The sequence below is a fragment of the Lissotriton vulgaris genome, chromosome 8 (genome assembly GCF_964263255.1).
Source record: "Lissotriton vulgaris chromosome 8, aLisVul1.2, whole genome shotgun sequence".
In the NCBI taxonomy this organism is placed as follows: domain Eukaryota; kingdom Metazoa; phylum Chordata; class Amphibia; order Caudata; family Salamandridae; genus Lissotriton; species Lissotriton vulgaris.
Window position 1 is genome coordinate 1136298298 of NC_141696.1, and position 18422 is coordinate 1136316719.

The following is an 18422-nucleotide window of genomic DNA, read 5'->3' on the forward strand; positions in this document are numbered from 1 at the left end:
ACAGGTCCCCCATAAACCATGACAAACTATGCTGTGGTATTAGGTATGTGGCAAGGTGAAGTTTATACTGTGTCTTTTGTTTTGTCTTTTGTTTAGTGTCCTTGGAGAACCTGCAGAGTCAGGAAACCAAATGAGTAATGTTGCCTTTATTTACTGTTGCACACATCTCACACGCACACATACACTGGCTGATTTAGAAAAAATCTTCTACTTAGTACAGTGTTTTAGAAGGACAGCTTAAGCCAGTCAGCAGAGATTACATCTTGTTGGATGACTGCTGCCCAGGCCCTAGCTTGGGTTATGGAGGACAGCTCTGAAGCAGTATCAGAGACTGAGACAGCAGATACTGAAACAGCATTTGAGGGAGAGAAAAATCGAGCAGAATCTGGAAGTGATTTTTCAGTCCGCATAGTTCCATCTGATGACTCATCGTTCTGCTATTCTGAGGGCACTGTCTCTGCAGCGGAGTGACTGTAGCAGGTTAGACCAACCGTGAGAACAAGCATGTGCAGCGGCAAGCACAGACTAAATGCGCTCTTGGCAGCCCCACAATTTAATTCAGCCCCAAATTTCACCTTACATTGACAACGCTAGGAGTAAAGTTGATATATTTTATCAATTGACTATGTCCATCTCTTTTTGGATGGTGACCTCCTTTAACAAATTGTGCAGCAAACAAATGTGCAAGCAACACTATTAATGAGGGAGCACGTAGGCATTATAGGGGCTCAGTCAAGGGCAGACTAGTGGACTCCCACTTCACTTGAGGAGTTGAACATATTTTTGGGCCTTAGTGCACTAACCAAGCTTGCAGTCCTACTGCTCTACTCGCATGGTTCGGGTAACCTCCATCTTTGCACTGTACATGAGCAGAAACATTATTTTGCTATTGCAGCGTATGCTGCATTTCAATGACAATTATGCTATATTTCCATGGAACCCTTCAGACCATGACAGGCTGTTCAAAATTTGAAATGTGGAGCATTGGTCTGACAGGTTTCCTGAGATTTATACTCCTGGAAAGTATATAGCGATTGATGAGACCTTTATCCTGCACAAAGAGCAACTGCAGTTCAGGCAGTACATTGTGAGCAAAAGAGCTAGCTATGGCATCAAGTTGTTCATGCTTTGTGATAGCTCTACTAACTGTCATGAATGCCAGTCCCGCCACGTTGAACACGCGGGCACCGGCACAGTAGTGTAAAACTCCTCCGATCCCAAACAGTAACGCTTTGCCTTCTAGTGTTCAGGATCGGTCCAAACTCCCAGGTCACTCACCTGCCGTTCTCCTGGTTCGCCGCCAGGTGTCAGCGTTCCTGCTCATTGTCTCATTGCGTCTTCTCTTCACGGCCTCTGGCGTATCTTGGATCCCTCAGTGGTTCTCTGACATTCTTCCTCGATGACCCCCACAGCGCTTCAGCCCTGACTCTCCTAATATCCTGCAAGCAAATAACGACACAGACTTTGACATTCCCAAGACGGTAACAGCGCTTTTTCACTGCACATGAGTTTATCTTGATCTAAGCACCAAATACTTATCTGTTTTCTTTCCTTCTGTTTAATTACCTAAACAAGAGTATTTCTGAAAGACATAAGGAATTCTCTGTTAATCCTTCCTGACCATAAGGAGGATTTAAGTAGTGCTCAAGTGCTGAGCTTGTGTTTACTTACCATAACCAGATATTAAGGAAGGAATTTCCTAATCAAAGATCCCCGTTTTTATGTGTCACTAGTAGTCTTAGGTGGGTGTTAGGGTGCTCCTCTTCTTGATTTCTGTTCTCTACATGTATGTATACAATACTGATATTTTTCCTTTCACATTCTGCAGACAAAGGATATAACACCACTTGAACCACTCTTTTATCATTTAGTGGAAGAAGGGAATTATTTAGATACTTTAGACTCTCACATGTTCCTCAATATTATTATTTTACTTTTAGTATATTTATTTATACTACACACTCTGTCTCATTTAGGTAGGGATTTCCCCTGGTTGTTTGGTCCAGTCCATGAGTGGGGGATGTCACAGGACGTATTCTTCTTCCATCCCTGTTTTCGCTTCTACCCATGTTTTACTGCTATTGCTTTGACTCTGTTGGGCATATCAGTGACCGGGGAAAGTAGGGACCTCACATCCTTGCATGGCTGTCTGCGGAAATGTAAATAGAGTCTGACAGAAACTATGTGTACTGCTTGAGAGTGTATACAGGTAAGGACTCCAATCTGAACCCTGTAGGTTGCCCTCCCATGCTAGGATTCACAGGAAGAATGGTATGTGAGCTTGTCCCGCCACTCCTTCACAAAGGTTATAAGCTTTTTGTGGCCAACATCCATACCGGAGTAGAGCTGTTCAGTGAGCTGTACAAAGCTGGCATTTTGGCATGCAGTACACTTTGTTGTCGTCACAAAGGATTCTCTCAGGTTCTTGTTTGTAAGAAGCTGTAAATATCTCCAACGAACTGCTTGTAGTCAAGTTCTCTGATATGCATGATGTGTACGTGCTCACTACAATTCACGAAGAGAGCACTTCCCCTGTCAGGATTTTGGGACAGATGGCCAAAGTTCACGAGCCAACCTGAATGCTTGATCACAACAAGTGCATGGGTGGAGAGGATAAAAATGACCAGGTTCTTCAGTCATATCATGGGAGTCACAAAACTCACACTTGGTATAGGAAGCTGTGTACCCGTCTGATCCAGATGGCAACATTTAATGCATATGTTGTTTATTGTCAGACCACCCTGGGAAGACTCATGTCTTTCCTTGGCTTTCAGTTGACTGGCAATGAAAGTCATACTCCTACAGAAGCAGCAGCCTTCACTTCATATGCTCTGGATGACGTGGCAAGGCTGCAGGATCAACCCTTTGCTGATCACATTCCTTAAACACCTAAAATGACTCCACCATGTTGTCATTGTATAGTCTGCTCTAAGCAAGGAAAGAGGCAGGAGAGTTATATTTAATGTCCCCAGTTCTCATCTCAACCAGCCCTCTGTTTTCATGCTTGCTTTATGTTGTACAATACAAAAGTGTAGTATTGGGAAGTTGACTGAGGTAGAGTTGCCATAAGGTATGCCTTTCAATGTCTGTGCATGGATACTTACCTTTCATGGGCTACTACTTCACTAAGCAAGTAGCTATAGAATGTATATTCCTCTACTTCATCATGGACTTCCTTATGGCCTGCTCAACACTTTTATCCACAGACGCAAGTGCATTATAGTCCCCACACCGCACATAGTGGTGGACATATCATAAGTCACGCTGTCACAAAGTACCCTATATGGCAAAAATGTAAAGTTTTGCATAGATTTTAAAGTGCTTTTTAGGAAACATATGTATACAACTCAAGGACCACCCTGATTTCCCACGAGAACAAGAGTGAGTGTAATAAATGAAACAAATGTCTAGTTGGACTCATTCACCAACACTTCTACTTGCTTTGAAACTGTACAAACTCAGTTAGTAACTTGTATCATAATCAATGATACTGAAAAAGGATACAAGACATAGTTTTATGCATCATGGGGACTTTCACATTTTTAGTATAAGGACAATATACATTTCAGTATGTATCAAAATTAGTGCAGACAGCGCAGTGCTCAGACAGCAAACTAATTTGTATAAAACAAAATAGAACAAGACAGTTAACAGATCCCAAGGTTGTATATGAACTTATATCAACTAAATGTAAGCAGCGATCCTGTGTGTTCATATATTTCATCTCCTGGCAAACCATAACATGTTTTGAAAGCAACTTAGGGAGAGGATGTTGACAATCCAACCTGTAGTCAGTCTTTTGGTCTCATCAGGAAAAAAGTCTTCTGACTAAAGTTCCCTAGAAATTGTGGAATCTCAGGAACTTCAATAAAGCATTGTGTAAGCAATACGTGCAAGAATACTTCAAGACAGAATCTACAATGTATATCAGGCTGCTTGGTTAGTCAGACAGTTCTGGTAGGGTAAACAAATTATTCAGGAGATGTACACCTTTTTATTGTGTGCAGAAAGTGGTAACACCTATACAGTACATGGGTGACAAAGACAACAATACAAAATAGGCCTCTTGGTTCTTTAGACGAGTCCTGTAAAGGCTAATGGATTACTCTGGAAAAACGCAACTTTGCATTGTGTCACACCACCAACACGATTGCAGATCAGATCACCGATATTTGATGTTATTTAATAATTATATAGTCCATAAAGTATATAAGTATTTAATATTATTTAATCTATAAATGTTATTATGTATTATAATTCATAATTCTCTACTTTTTTTGTTGTTAAATAATACCATTTATTTTTTATTTTAGGTACAAATAACATTTTATTTTTTATTTAAACATGTAATTTATTAATAAACATATATTTTCTAGAGCAGGATATTTATTTCATAGATTGTTAAATATTTACGTCATACGTTTTTTAATTGTATTAATATTTTTGTGTATGTAACATACATTATGGTTTTCTTTAATTAATTTAATACATTGTAGAGTTTTACTGACAAACACCTTACGCAAAATAGTTTCGGTTTAACTGATAATAATACATGTGACCCCTTTCGTGTCCAAAACCTTCCCCAAAATGTTGTACAATCAGAGTGGGAATAGTAATAGTAAACAGAAGTTTCCAACACCTTTCCCTAAATAGTCTAGATTGGAAGGGGAATAATAAATGTAACCCCTTTGCTGTCCCGCATCTTGCCCAAAATGCCTTAGATTGGAGTGGGAATAGTAAATGTAACCCTTTTAGGGGCACCTGCATCTAGCATTTTTGCCTTCGCTAATGGGCCGATTCACAGAATCGGCCCGTTTGCAAATGCAAAATATGCTTTTCAGATGCAGCAAACCCTATTTTGCCATTCTGTAACCTGTAAATGGCTTTGTGATTTGCTATTAGAAAGGGCTGTGTATAGGGCATGTAGGAATGTTTTGTGACCGAAATGCGGTCGCAAAACATTTGCATTTTACAACCTGCTTTAAGTAGGCGTAACCTATTCACAAATGGGAAGGGGTCCCCAAGGGACAGTAAATGTAATCCTTTTAGTGTCAAACCCCTTTCCTAAATTGCCTTAGACTGGAGTGGGAATAGTAAATGCAACCTCTCTAGTGTCCAACACCTTCCCCACATTGGTTGAGACTGAAGTGGGATTAGTTAATGTAACCCCTTTAGTACCCAACACCTTCCCCAAAATGGTTTAGACTGGAGTGGTAATAGTAAACACAACCCCTTTAGGGTCAACACCTTCCCCAAATTGTTTTACATTGGAGTAGGAACAGCAAATGTAACCCATTTCGTGTCCAACACCTCACCCAAATTAATCTAGGCTGGAGTGATTAGTAAGAGTAACAACTTTAGTCTTCAACACCTTCCTTAAAATAATCTATATTAGAGTAAAAATAGTAAATGTAAACTTTTTAGAGTCCAACACTTTCCCCCAAATACCCTAGATTGGAGTGCAAATTCTAAATGTAATTCCCTTATGCCCAACATCTTCCCCAGACTTTTGTGCATCGGAGTGGAAATAGTAAGGTAACTTCGTAAGTGTAAAAGATGTTATTTATATTGTGTACATTGGAGTTACTATTTAGATTTTAATATGCATGGTTATAGTTTATAAATGTTATTATACAAAGTTACATAACAAACTTTAAAAATAAATATTTTACGTATATGTATATATATATGTTTTATTGCACAGGTATTTTTGCATAACATAAAATAATTGAAATAGTTTTTTTTTTAATAATATTTGAATTTTTCAATAACAAAATAATGTAAATAATGTATAGACAGTGTTGTATAGTTGTTTTTCAATTTTTTTTGATTAGCACATTAACAAAGTTGTTTCCCATACATTTTTACATACACAGTTTTACGATGCTTTTAACCTTTAGAAATAATACTATTGTTTTTATAGTATTATCTATAATATGATTTACATTAGTGGAAAAAAAGCTTATTTTAATGTGTTTTACATTCTTAATACAGTTAGCATTTTTATACATATTATGCATATTTTTATATTTATTTCACATAGTTTTCTAAAGGTAAAGAGTCTTTTTTTTCTTTATTTCTTTAGCGGCAAGTTTTTTCCCCACTAGCCTATCTTTTAAACCCTATATGTCTAGTTAATGGGTCATTTTTCCGGAAGAAAGTCATGGTAAGGCGCTGCCTTTTGATAGAGCGGGTAAGACTTAAAAAAGAATTACGTTTTGTGGGTGGAAGGATCTGGATAGTCATAGTTATGAGTAGTTAGAGTGTTTTTGTGAATATTGTGTATGTTTGATGAGATTTCATTGTTATATATTGTATTTTGTTATATTAAGGGCCGATTTCGATTCATTAAAATCCCCTACGAATAGCCGTACGGAGCAGATGTCCCGTACGAATCGTACACCTTAAACGTCCCCGTAAGTACGAGGAAGTACGATCCGAGCCCAAAGAAGATCTGCGTACGAATCGTACAAAAGAACATACGACTCAAAAATCCGTACAAATCGCATTCGGAACACGCAGTAAGTGACGTCCGGACGGATTGAAGCAGCTTTTTATGACCCAGCAAGTACGATTCGTCACGTCAAAACTCCGTACGACTCTTTTTAAATGGGAGCCCAAAACGTCCGTTAAAGTAGATTTCGAATCGAACCGCGTACGACCCCCCCGGGTACGCGAGTACACCCCATGATTGCAGGGGTACGGTGCCTAGGGGTATGGTGTATAGGTGTACGGTGCACAGGGGCACCATGCTTAGGGATAGGTGCATAGGTGTACGGTGCATAGGGATACGGTGCTTAGCGGTACTGTGCATAGGTGTACGGTATGTAGGGGTACGGTGCTTAGGGCTACGGTGCGTACCCCATGATTGCAGGGGTACGGTGCGAATGTGATTGTGTGGTCCGGATCGTACTTGTCAGGTCATACAGCAAGTTTACGATTCGTACGGTTCACCTTGAGGTTCCGTGTCATACAGATTTTCCCTTGCTTTTCGTATGGTTCGCAAAGATTCGGACGTATTTTTTTCCTATGGATTGTACTACGCGATTTGGACAGATTTGTATGATTCGTACGGAAAGGGCTATGAATACAAATCGTTATACGGATTAGTTTCCCGAATCGGAATCGTCCCCTATGTGTATTGTATAATTGAACTATTGTTTAATTTGCATACAATTTTTGTGTGGGTGGTATGGTATCTTTTTTTTACCTGCTTACGTATCAGAAGGTGTTTTATGGACATTTGACTTTTCCCTTTTGTTTCTTTTGAAGGAATTCCTTTTGGTTTCTAGCTAACCAAAATATTTAATTTGATTTTCTTTCATATTTTGTTTCTTCTGGAGTGTTTTTCTTTTTACAATGTTTTGGGTTGTGTATAGTTCCGTAAGATTTTGGATTGCTTTGATGGATTACTGGTGATCTTGTGCTATTTGTTTATTTTTTAGGGGTTTATCTAAGCTTAATATTTTGCCTCTTGGTGGATTTTATTTTTTAGTACATCAATGTGAAGATCTGCAGCAGCAGAACTGTAGGTTATTTTTTTTATTATTTATAGTTGGGCGGGAAATGTCATGTTTATTCAAGAAATTATTTAGATGCTAGTCTTGGTATTTTAATTTCTATTTTATATATTTCGTTCATTTGTTTTCTGTGATTTAGTTGGTATTATGCAATGTGGTAGTTGGTGATTTTTGCATTTTTTCAATTATCAACATACATATTCATGTTAGTCTATTTAGTTTTTCCTGTTTTATAGTTTTTTAAAGTGATGTTTAAAATAATTTGTTTATTTATTAGTTACAAAATAATGCTTTGATTGTGGCTAGGATTTTTATTTTAGTTTATTAGGTGTTGTTTACTGAAAATACATTTTTGCAATAGAGTTTTGGCTATTGATTCTAGGTTGTGTGGTCCTTTATTTTTGGCAAAGAGTTTTACTTCACATTGTAGCATGTCATACAGTCTATTGGTTTGTTTGGTTAGTTTAGGTTTAATTTGGGTTACTGATTGTTCAATTCGTGGTTCTTAACAGATTTACCCATTTTGTAGGGTTGCAATAAATTTGTATAGCGTAGGTCAAGTTCTGCCTAGATCTGATTTGGAAGGAATTATGCCATCCTTCCAAGGTGTTTTAAGTTTTGCTTCCTGTGCCATGGTGTTGCCAAACACATTCCACCATGGCATTTAGAATTTGGGTTAGTGTCTGTGTACTGACTGATACAGTCACTCAACACAGGTGTCTTCAAAATAGTCCATTAGAGGACATAGTTTGTGTCTGTTTTGTTGATTGAAAGGAGTTTCTATCAGTAAGCTGTTTTGGTTAGCTACTTTGTTGACAGAGAGATAGTCTGCAGTGGTGGCTAATGGACTTTGAAAGTTGTGAGGCATATAAAAGGGAACTATGTTCATAATGAACAGTAAATGCTTTATAAGAAGAATGTGCCCAAATACTTCTGCAATACGAGTTCCATTTTGAAGCACAGCCTAGCTGCCAAATGGAATTCATAATGCAGAGGTGATCGGGCAAAGTCTATTCAAAGAGCATTTACTGTCCGTTAGAAGCATGGAGTAATAAATAAACGTTATCTTACTTTGACCCCTTTATTGCAGTACACTCAAGGTTAAATTCTCCTGCCTCACTCTGCCTGGCTGTAAAGATGAATTTTGGTTCCAGAGACAATAAGCCCAAAGCTTCCTAGCCAATCTCGGAACTGATCCTATGCTACCTATAAAACTTAACAGCATAAAAGCAGTACCAGGATTGGCTGGGTCAGGCAAGCACAATGCTCTGTCAGAGGCTGATGGGGCATTGTCTTTGCTATACCCGCCCCCACATAGCATAAATTATTGAAGGCTGAACTGAGCATCTTAGGCTGGCCATGGTGAAACACAGGCCAATCTGACATGTGCCTTTCAGTTTTATTAACCTTTAGCTGGTCCTGGTCATCCAACAGCTAGAGTGATATAGCCCTGCCTCTAGTAGAAGAAGAAGTAACAGAGCGGGTATGTTGAAAGTTTAATAATGAGTCTATCGGACTGTGGGGGCTCCCAGTAGGGGTCGAAGTCCCCATGCTCCTAAAATGGAACTGATGAGAGGCTAGTGCTATCATTCTTTTTTTCATTTCACAGGCAAATTGGCTGTTGATTGCTTATTTATGAGGCCATTTGCACAACATGGCTCTTGCAGCATGCACCTCCCATGGTTTTGACACATTCCCAGATTTACAAGAATCTGTAAACTTGGGAATGCTCCAAAAGTGTTCACTTTTCCAGGGGAGGGGTAATGAAGGGAAATATCTTTATTTTTCCTTGTTTCTTTCTCTTTCTTTTTGTTCTGCATTCTGCAGCAGACAAATAAAGAGGAATACCCCTCCCAGGATTGTTTTTGTGCAGCAAGGTGCCTGCATGCAATGTAGGTACCCTTGCACCATAGTGCAAGGGTGCCTGCGTTGGCTGCCAAAATGCCACCAGTGCAGGGGAAAGGACAGGAATTCACCATATTGCTTTAAATGCAGGGCTTTCTTGCCCTTTCTCTGTTATGCAGTGGAGCGCACAAGGTAACTTGCTGCACTGTACTATGTGACTACCAAATAAATAGGTCCCTTAGTGTTGAGTGTTGGAGGGGTTTCCAAATACTTTCAATAAGAAGACTTTAACAGCCTTGCATGGCTGTGTGTGAGTAAAGTTCAAGGGTGGTCTTAATCATGGTTTGTTTGAAGTGTATAATTATGTTATGTGGAGTTTAGTTTATTTTTAATTTGTGTTAAGAGTTCAGAATAGGTACTATTTTATTAAGTAGAAGGGCACATGCATGTATGGTGTAGATTTGAGTATTTTAGGGCTCATTTTGGTTTTGGTCAGGTTTTACATTGGGTTAGTTTTAGTAAACTATCTGTGGTAGAAAATATTATGATACTTTTTCGTTGTTTAGGTTATCATATGAAAGGAAGGATGGTTAAGTGTCCATGAAGTTCAATATCTTGGTATCTGCTAGGGGTTGGAGGGTGTCAGTGGTGGATCTTTTAGTTCATGCTATTTAGGGCCTGATTACAGGTTTTGATGGTGCAATAGCGGGAAGCCCACCCCCGCCACGCACCCCCACTGCAGACTCACTGTCGCACACCATAATATGACTTAAAAGAGACCTGGCGGGCGGTGTGACGGTTCTGTGGGGGTGCCTCTTTCAAAAGCGGCAGTGCCTTTGAAAAGGGCACTACAATGGGAATGTCACAAAGGTTCCTGCTCGGCATGGAGTGTGAAATCCATGCTGTGCAGGAATTGGTGTGCATACACAAACGGGGGCACACGTGATGCCCCGCTGTGTGCAGGGCGCAGAGGCCCAAGGGGGCACTGTAGGGCCCCCTTTGTTTCCTCCCTACCAGGTTTTTCATGAGGAGGAACCGTCATAATAACCCTGACAGAGAGGAAACTCCTAATATGCTCCTACTCTACTCTGCTGCAACACCTCCAGGGAATGGCGGTTCCTTTGCATCTGTGGTGGGGCAATGGCAGTCCAACCACCCAAATTGTAATTGGGCAGTTGGGAGAATACTGCCGTAGCAACCCCAGGAGTCTGGTGATCTGTGCACCCTCAGACTCATAATCGACCCCTATACGCTTAAGGTGCTTAAAGTTGATAGCTGGCCGCTGATTTGGTCTGGGATTTTAGGAAGTACATCTTTTAATGTTTTAGTTGCGAGCTCTTGAGAATTGGTACTTGTCTCTAATATATTTTGAAATAGACATCCTACTTTGATTCCTGTGACATTTGGGGATGGTTGTGTTCCTTTACTTTAATAACAATGGCATATGTTGTTGTGTCCATCCCACAGCATGCATCAGAGTAATAATTAGTGCATTTCCAGTTCACTGTTTCTGTGCCAGTACTCTCTTTGCTTTAAGTGTAGCCCATATGGAAGAGTAATTGTTTCTCGTTTTGTGAGATGATGTACCATGCTCTTTCTGCCATTTTATTTTAAAATATTTATACTTAGATGTATTGCTTTTGTGGAAATTGCACTTTGTGTTTTATGTTTTTCTTTTGGGGTTTCTGTAATGTCATTTAGTTGTGTCCTTTCCTGTTGGGGGGAAACAAAATGTTTAGTTTTATTTTAAGTGTGTTTGTTGGTAGTTAGTGGGGGCTGTTCATTTTTAACCATTTAGCATGAGTTTTTCTTTAGTACATTTTGCAAATAACTTACTTTTGTGAATCTTTGTTCAGGATTATAAGTTTTATCATTTGCATGCAGTTTGGAATTTTGTCGACGTTGCAGTTATTATTATTATTATTATTATTGAATGTTGTACCGCGCACGGTTACCCTGGGGCATCCCAGCGCTTATAGAAACCAAGAGCAGGCTACTAATAGAGATCAGAGGAGCTACAATTATTCTGGAAAAAGATACGTTTTCAGATGTTTCCAGAATCTGAGAAGGTTTGGTTCGGAGCGCAGTGAGAGTGGGAGGGAATTCCAGGCGCGCGCTGTATGGATAGAAAAACTCCTGCCACCTGAACGGGCTCTCCTGATTCTCTTTGTCTGAAGGAGGTGTTTGTTGTCAGAGCGTAAAGCTCTTGTGGGCTTATAGGGCCGAATCATGTCCTTCAGAATAGCTGGTCCTTTCCCCTGTATGCTCTTGTGGGCGATGCAAAGGGCCTTAAAGGTAACTCTCTCCCTGACAGGGAGCCAATGGAGTGCTCGTAAAGCAGGCCTGGCTGACTGCCGGGCCGGAACGTTCCGCAGCAGCCTTGCTGCTGCGTTCTGCACTTGTTGCAGGATCTTAAACGTTGACTCTGGCACTCCGAGAAAGAGGGCACTACTGTAGTCCAGGCGTGAGATGATTAAGCCTTGGACTAACAGCTTCCGGGAGAGTTCTGGCAGCAGGAGGAGAACCTTACGGGCCGACCAGAGCATTCCATAGCACACGCCAGCGGTCTTCTTGGCGTGTGTCCTAAAGGACAAATCCGGCTCCAGCCAGACCCCCAGGCTCTTAATCTCCTTCTTTGGGTCGGGCGGGGTGCCCAAGCAGTTGGGCCAGCTGCTCGGCGAGAGGGCAAAACTTGACTGGCCCAAGATCATCAGCTCAGTTTTTGATCCGTTCAATTTGAGCGATGACCTGGACATCCAATCAAACACCTCTCTCAAGCATGAATGGAGCGTCTCAGGCTGTTTCTCCAGCTGTGTCAAACTCACCACTAGCTGGGTGTCATCCGCATAGCTTATGGTCTTAAAGCCAAACGGAGACACCACACCCTCCAGGGGTGCCATATACACGTTAAATAACGTGGGGCTCAGGGATGAGCCCTGGGGCACCCCGCAGTGAAGTGGGAGGGGATGGGATTTTGCGTTTCCTTCCCAGACCTCGAGGGTACGCCCCTCCAGAAAGGAGGCCAACCATTCCAGGGCCACTCCTGTGACACTCGACTCAGCTTGACGTTGTATCAGCACCCCATGGTTGACAGTATCGAAGGCCGCACTGAGGTCCAGGAGGATCACTGCCACTGATCCCCCTGTGTCCAAAGTGCTTCTGGCCTCCTCTACCACTGCTAGCAGAGCCGTGTCAGTTCCATGACCCGGTCGAAATCCCGTCTGGGAGTCCCTCAACCGGCTATTCTCCTCAAGAAAGTTGGATAACCGATGGTTCGCCAACCTCTCGGCGATCTTACTAACTCCTGGTAACAAGGAGATGGGCCTGAAATTGGCCAGGTTCTGCGGGTCCAAGCCAGGCTTCTTCAGAAGCGCTTTGACGACCGCACTTTTCCAATCAGGCGGCACAGTCCCATGAGTGAACGAGAGATTGATCAAATCGGTCAACGCTCTCCTATCGCCAAGGCGGCCTGCTTTAAGTACCGCATTGGGACTGGGTCCCGAGGTGAGCCACTTTTCAGGCTCCCGAGGACCTTCAGTACTTCGCCTGAGGATACAGGGCCAAATGACGTCAGTCGATTTTCCGACATGCTGAAGTCCTCAGAAGGGGGCGATGTTCCCATCACCGAAGGGAGAGAACTAATAATGATATCAATTTTGTTCTTAAAGTAAGTGGCTACTTCCAGACATTTTTCCTGTGGTCTATCGTAGACAGGAATGGGCTCAGGTGGTTTAAGAAGCTCCTTCATCACTAGGAAAGCTTCCCTGGATGAGGACGCAGCGTGATTTACTCTCTCCCCATAGAAGGAGGCCTTAGCAGTACGTATAGCACGTTTGTATATTCTTAATTCCATGCAATATTTTTCCCTGCTATCTGTCTCCGGGCTCCTCCTCCATAGTCTCTCCGCGAGTTTACAGTTCTGTCTCAGGGTTCTGAGCTCTGGGGTATACCAAGGGGCGGACCCCATTCTCTTGTCCCTAATAAGCATCTTCTTGAGTGGAAGCACATGGCCCACTGCATTGGTCAACCAGTTCCTCACTGTAGCATCTGCAGTCACTGGATCACAACCCTTCTCAGGCTGGGTGCCCTCCAGACGGGCATTCCAGGCCTCTACAGGGAGCCTTGACCATGCCCTGTCTATTCTAAATTTCCTGAGTGGGAGCGTGTCATCACACTTAACCTCCCAGTTCGCCATGATCAGTGAGTGGTCGGACCAAGGAAGAGCTAGGGGAGGTATAGCGGATATACCCATCATGTTAGCGAAAAAGGGGTCCAGAAGATGACCTTTAACATGTGTGGCCCCAGTATTTATCAATTTCATCTGCAGGGCGCTCAACTCGCTCATCAAATTAGTTGCCATTGGGTCAGTTACTTCATCAAAATGGCAATTGAGATCTCCCAGCAGAATGAAATTGGACGAGGCCGCAGCCAACAGGGTGGTAGTTTCCATTAGTGACGATATAAAATCACCCACATTCCCAGGAGGCCGGTAGACTAGGAGGCCTGTCAGCGTGCAGGTAGGGGAGAATTGAAGTGAGAATTGGCAGCTCTCACAGTCTTTGACCCCTGCCTCACGTGCCTTACAACCCAGTGACTCCCTATATATAATGGCCAGACCCCCCCCTCTCCCTACGCCTCTAACTGCTTTGTAGTGAAATAAAAGTAGTAAAAAGTTGGTTTAGAAAATGTTTTATTTTAGCATTTATATGAAGTTAGTCTATACATTATAATACATTTATATTTTACCTATTTTTGAAGGTAGTTGTGTATATTTTTCCACTTCTGTTTTCCTATTCTATTTGAAAAAGTTAGCAAAAGTTAGTTGGAGTAGTGATTAGCCATATTTTGCGTGCCTTTTATATTGTTGGTTAAAATGGTTGTTTACATTTATTTACTGTTTTTATTTGCTTTGTGGTGTTATCGGTTCAGTTATTGCCTTTTATGGTGAACGCTAATTAGTGTTTATTTTAAAACATTATTTATATATTTATTGCTACATTGTTTTAATGCAGATATATGAGTTATGTTTATATGGAAACATTCGTTTATTGCTTAAATGTTATTATTTGTAATAAATATATTGCAGTTTTAATAGTTTTATGATTTGATTTGGTTTTGTTTTGTAGGGTCATTTATGTTTATTTTTATCATGTATAATCATTATAATGTTGTTAGAATACTGATTGAGTTTTTTATGGCTATTCTTTTCTCTTTTAATGTAAAACTTTGTTATGTGTATGCTGTTGCTGTAACATTTTTGATTTTTAATGACATTTATGTAGTCAATATTTGATGTTCTGACAGTTGTTGTGACTGATAATTGTGTCAATATTAGTGAAAATAGATATTCTTGTCAGCAATATTTGTGTTATCGATATTTACTTGTTTGTTAGTTAATTATAGGTAGAAGTTATTTTTTAAACAATATTTATTTTCCAATATTTTGTGGAATTTATAATATTCACATCGATTTTACGTCAATGTTATGTTCTTTTTATTTGTATCGGGCACAGCTGCTCCAGCAAAGGTCAATGGACCACAGAAATACACCATACTATAAAAATGCAAATGTGACATGTGAACTGCAGCACGTATTGTGCCATCCATTAGTGTGAAAAAGAAAAACATGGCTTCAGGTCTACCATTGTAACCTGACTGCTGTACTGTAAAACCCTACCATGGCAGGTTGAATGCAGCTTCAAGCTGCCATGTTGAATTGGCATTGAAACCCCCTCGCCAAGCCTTAAACTCCCCTATTATTACATAAATACCTCCCCTAAGGTAGGTCCTTGGTAGCCCATAGAGCAAGGTGCTGTGTAATTAAAAGATTGGATGTCTATTTTAAAGTTTTACATGTCCTAGTAGTGAAACAGTCCTAAATTAGTTTTTCACTACTGTGGGGCCTACCCCTCCCATAGGATAACATTGGGGATTCCTTACTACATTTAATACGCTGTAATTTCCAGTTGAGAGCAGGAGCTACCTCATGTTTGGTTTCCATGGAATTGTAATGATAACCCCTCTTTAATGGTAAAGTTGGATATTTCATTACAATTTTGAGATTCCACTTTTAGAAAGTTAGCATTTTCCTGCCCTTGGCCCTTTATGCATGCAGCCTGTCTTGGGGCACATGACTGTGTGTAGCTGACAGACTTTGTAAATTCCTCCCAGACAGTTACACAATAGAGGGATTAGGTTTTCCTGAATGGGCCATCTGCTGGCAGGTTGGGGGCGTAGTTGAGAACAGCCCCACTTGCAACTGATTAGGGTGTGATCTGCCTTTACACAAAGGGACTAACCTCACATTGTCACTGCAGCCAGCTTAGAGCAAGGGCAGGGGAGTCAGGAACTTTCATGCACTTAAAAGAATCTTTCTAGACATTTCTCTCACCTTTCAGAAGAAGAGTACCAGGGTATAGAAAAAGGATTTTCAGCCCTATTCTTCAGTTCACTCTTGGACCTGCCGAAGGACTCTCAGAGTACTGACCGCTGCTGTGATGTGGTGTGCACTTTTCAAGACCGCTTTTCTGTACTTCAAAGAGCTGTTTGCCTGTAGCCTGACTTGAACCCTCAGAAGTCAGCCTTGCTGTTAAGCTTTGCATCTTCCGCTGAACCCAGGACTACCAGAGTGCCTGTTTGCTGGCCTCCTGTTCGGAGCCACAGGGACACCAAATGCTCCCACCATCTTGAACCCACTTGGACCCAGCCTGAGTGAGTCCTGAACCCCAAAGAAATGTCCCACCAGTCCTGGGCTCTTGTTTGTGTTGCTAATGGTGGCCAGGTGGCCAAATCCCAAAACTGAGAACTTCTGACCAAACCTGCTCTGACAACCAGGAGTTGGCCAGTTCCTACCTGATTGCCTATTCACCAAAAGTGCATTGTTGGTCGGATTGACTTTGCGCCTTTTTTAAAAAACAATTTTATTTGAAAAAGTTTTGTATAGCGCTAGCTAGACCCGTAGGCATCAGAGCGCTTCACAAACACATTGTGAAAAACAGAAGGGCCTTACATTACCTAGAAGGATGAAAGTAAGTAAGCAAACCACGGATAAAGAATACAGCATGAACAATAAATAACTGTGCAACGGAGGGGGAGAGAAAAAAAAAGTAAACAAGGTGATTAGCATAGTCCGTTCACCAACAATCCTTAAATGGGAGTCAACTTGGAATATTGAGGTCTAGGTTAGTTGACGTTGTTCAGGAAATTATTTGTTAAAGGAGATGGAGTTTGAGGTCCCTTTTGAAACAGGAGAAGGAGGGGTTGCATCTGAGGACTCCAGGGAGAGCGTTTCATATCCAGGGAGCGTTGCCAGAAAACGATCAGTATTGGGTGGTTTGCTTTTTCATTTTTAGCGGAATGAGAAGCAGTGAGTTGGAGCTTTTCAGTGTTCTGGCTTGACCTGCTCTTACCAGTTTGTTATTCAGGTAGTTGGGGGCCAGAGAGTGGAGGGTTTTGTGTGTGATGCAGGCCAGCTTGTAAATACATCTCCCTTCCAGGGGAAGCCATTTGAGGGAGTTGAGAGCTGGAGTGATGTGTTCAAATCTTTTTACTCCAGATACAAGTCGAGCGGCCATGTTAAGCACTGCCCTTTGAGGGGCTAGGTGATCTTTTGGAGTCCCTGCAAGGATGGCATTCCCGTAGTCGATTTTAGAGAGAACCAGGGATTGAACTACTGTCTTGAGGTCATCATGGGGAAGAAAATGTTTCAATTTCTTGAGGTGTTTTAGAGAGAAAAGAGCAGAGTTTTTGATGTGGGCCTCCATTGATATGTTCTTGTCAAGGGTGATGCCTAGAGACTTAACTAAGTCAGACAGAACGAGGGGGCAGTTTAGGGCAACCAGATTCTTGAACCACTCTATCGCTATGCTCTTCTTTGAAGCAGCAAATCCTTTTCAGCAACCGTCATTTGACAAAGGGGTATCTGGCCTTGTGTATCTATCTTTGCTGCAGCCCGTTGGCTCATCCCACTGGAGAGTTTCGACTTCCATTTTAGAGTCTGAGTCCAAATGTAAAAATTGTTACTGCGCCTTCGACCCAAGGTTATCGGACGAAGACGCTCCCTCCTCGGACAGCTCCTGCAGCCTTGCGTCGCTGAACTTTACCTTCTCAGACACTTTTTCTCAGAATTTCTTCTAAGTCTGAAGGTAAGTGCTAACCAGGCCCAATCCACTTCTTGTATCCAAACCATGCTCCAATGCGACTGGACATATTTTTTACTTTGACCCAGTCTCCCGTGACTAGATGTCTGGGTTGGTGCTTTGATCCTTTAGGTGCGAGTTTTTACTAAAACTTTAACAATTCACAGCAGCTACAATCTAAGGCTGTCAGACAATGACGCTCGCTCCTCGGGTGCCTCCTGCAGTTTTGCCTCTCTGAACTTTACCTTCCCAGACACTTTTTCCAAGGAATTTCTTCTAAGTCTTAAGGTCAGCACAGACAGGGTCCAATCCACTTCTTGTATATAAACCATGCTCTATCATGATTTACCATATTTTTCAATTTTGACTGAGTCTCCCGTGTGTCAAGATGTCTGTAGTTCACACTTTGATCTTTTAAATAGTTTTTAATAAAACGTTAAGAATTCATAACTCCGGTTCTACTTCTTGGATTTTTGTTGTTTTTGTGCCCTATAAATTATTAAGATTTGCTCTGCTTTTCTAAACTGGTGTGGTATTTATTCAGCATTTTCACTTTCTTACCGTTTGCGTTCTGCATACACACTTCACACACTGCCTCTAAGTTAAGCCTGGAGATTTTTTGTGCCAAACTGACCAGCATTCAGCACAGGTCAATTTAGTGACTTTTGTTGTTCACCCTGCCAGGGATTTTGGCTAGTGTGTGACCAGGTCTCACACTCCAGTCAATCCAGAACTCAGTTTCGTACACTGCACTAATGAGAAAATGCCAGCTACAGCCATGGGATGGAGCCCAATGGAGGGTATAAGTGTCAGAAGCCAACAAATGTCACTGCATTGCAAGAATTAGCTTGACCTTTCATTCCAGCTTCCACAACCCCACTACAGTGCAACCATGTTGGAGTCTGGCAGTCTTGTGGAA